This window comes from Colobus angolensis, unplaced genomic scaffold, assembly GCF_000951035.1.
Source record: "Colobus angolensis palliatus isolate OR3802 unplaced genomic scaffold, Cang.pa_1.0 Scaffold157, whole genome shotgun sequence".
Taxonomy (NCBI): domain Eukaryota; kingdom Metazoa; phylum Chordata; class Mammalia; order Primates; family Cercopithecidae; genus Colobus; species Colobus angolensis.
Genome location: NW_012114677.1, coordinates 2,250,990 through 2,253,026, shown reverse-complemented (window position 1 = coordinate 2,253,026; position 2,037 = coordinate 2,250,990). Strand labels below are relative to the sequence as shown.

Genomic DNA, 2,037 nt, shown 5'->3' with positions numbered 1-2,037 from the left:
CTCAGCCTCCCAAATAGCTGGGATTACAAGCGTGTGCCACCATGCCTGGCTAATTTTTGCATTTTTAGCAGAGATGGGGTTTCACCATGTTGGCCAAGCTGGTCTCAAACTCCTGACCTCAAATGATCCACCCACCTTGGCCTCCCAAAGTGTTGGGATCACCACACCTGGCCTCACGGTGCCTTTCCTATGCTTAGAGATGCACAGCCTCACCCCGGTGCTGCCGCTGCTGTGGTGTTCAGTGTGGTGCCTGCTGTGCAGGTTTGCAGCTCCTGAGCAATGGCTGTGCCACATGGCCTAGGCGTGCAGGAGGCTGCGTCATCTAGGCTTGTGAAGGGAGATTCCATGACAGTCCCACAGTCACAAACGTATTCCCGTCAACACAGGATGGTAATGAGAGTTATATCATAAAAGAAGACAGCCAGTTCTCTCTGTCTCCGTCTCTCCCACCTCTCTTCTTGAAGACACGATCCTGTATCTGAGAAACTAAGACAGTGCCGTAAAAACCTCCCAGAACGCATCGTGGCATGTGGCAGCATGGCTAAAATACAATATCCGTACCTCAGAATTAATAGTTTTCCCCCCACACTGTCAAGAGCAAGCTAGAAACAGGAACAGGAATGACGTTCCACTTACAACAATGAGGAAAACACACAATCAGTAAGAAAATATAACCTACTTAGAAATAAATTTAACAAGGAAATCTGTAGAACCTATCTCAGAAAAAAAATCATCGATTTAAATGGTGTGGTTTTGGAAAGACATGCCGATTCTTGGTGGGCAGGCTTAATATCATAATGATGTCAGCCGCATCGACATTAATGTGTAATTGTATGTAATCCGGATCGCACCTGCAGCTTAAGCTCCAACGCTTTTGTTCTTTGTGGGGCTTTGGATAAAATTCAGGTTCATATGGCAGAATCGATGTCAGAGGAGACTCAACCCAAGGGTCACAAAGAAGTGAAAATGCACCTTGCGGGGGCTCCGGACGGGCCTGCAGCGTCACGGAGACGGCTCCTGAGGCTGGCAAGCGTGGGGAGCTGCGCGCTCAGCCCCTCCGGGGAAGGTGGGCGGCCGCAGCCATTTCGGAACGAGCACGCGGAGTGCACCCGCGTCCCACTCCCGGCGGCGGCCTGCTGGGCCCGGCTCCTCTGTGGCAAACGTGCCCACACACGCTCGCGCGCCGTCTGTCTCGGCAGCGGCCCTGGCGTGTGGCTGGAGACAAGCTGGTGTCTTGGGCGTGTGGCCATACGGCCACCGCACGTCCACCGCAGGGAAGCCCCTGCGGCCTGGAGAGGGAGCAGGGGCTGCTGTGGGCGCTGCCCCCTGAGAGCCACAGGCCGACAAGCGCGTCGCAGAGCCCATGTTTGGAAGGCGAAAAGGAAAAACAGTCATGTACGAATATACCCATGTTGCTATGATTATCTAAAGACGGAAGGTTGGATTGGAGGGTTACACACCAGGTTCACACGGAACCCAAACCCTGAAAAACATAACAGGTGTTCCTTTCAAGCGCTCATGGAATGCTTACAAGGGCCAAGTGTCAGTCTGCACCAGAATGAGATACCCACTCACACCCACTCAGACGGCTATTATGAAAAACCGGGAAATCACAAGTGCTGGCAACAACGTGAAGAAACTGGAGTCCTGTGCCTTCTTGTTGGGAATGAGAAACAGCGCAGCTGCTGTGGAAACAGTCTGGCAGTTCCTCAAAAAATTAAACATAGAATTGCCATATGATCCAGCGATTCCATTTCTCGTTATAGACCCACAAGAACTGAAAGCAGAGACTCTCACAGATACCGCCACACCCCTGTTCATAGCAGCATTAACCACAATAACCAAGAGGGATAAACAACCCAGGGTATCCATCAGCAGATGAATGGACAAGCACAATGTGGTGTAGACAGAATGGAATATTATGCAGCCTTAAAAAGGGATTAAGTTCTGGCCGGGCGCGGTGGCTCAAGCCTGTAATCCCAGCACTTTGGGAGGCCGAGACGGGCGGATCACGAGGTCAGGAGATCGAGACCATCC

General features: G+C 51.9%; 1 protein-coding gene across 4 annotated transcripts in view; it reads right to left on the bottom strand.

The window, feature by feature from the left end:
- CPLX1 (complexin 1) overlaps positions 1–2,037 on the bottom strand; it is a 43,642-nt gene that overhangs the window by 18,292 nt on the left and 23,313 nt on the right. Inside the window, exon 1 of one of the 4 annotated variants that reach the window (XM_011936799.1) lies at positions 973–1,102. The exons of the other annotated variants lie outside the window; for them this stretch is intronic. The gene's annotated coding sequence lies outside the window, so the exon portion shown is untranslated. Of the gene's footprint in view, positions 1–972; positions 1,103–2,037 lie in introns of those variants that run through there. 4 annotated transcript variants of the gene reach the window in all.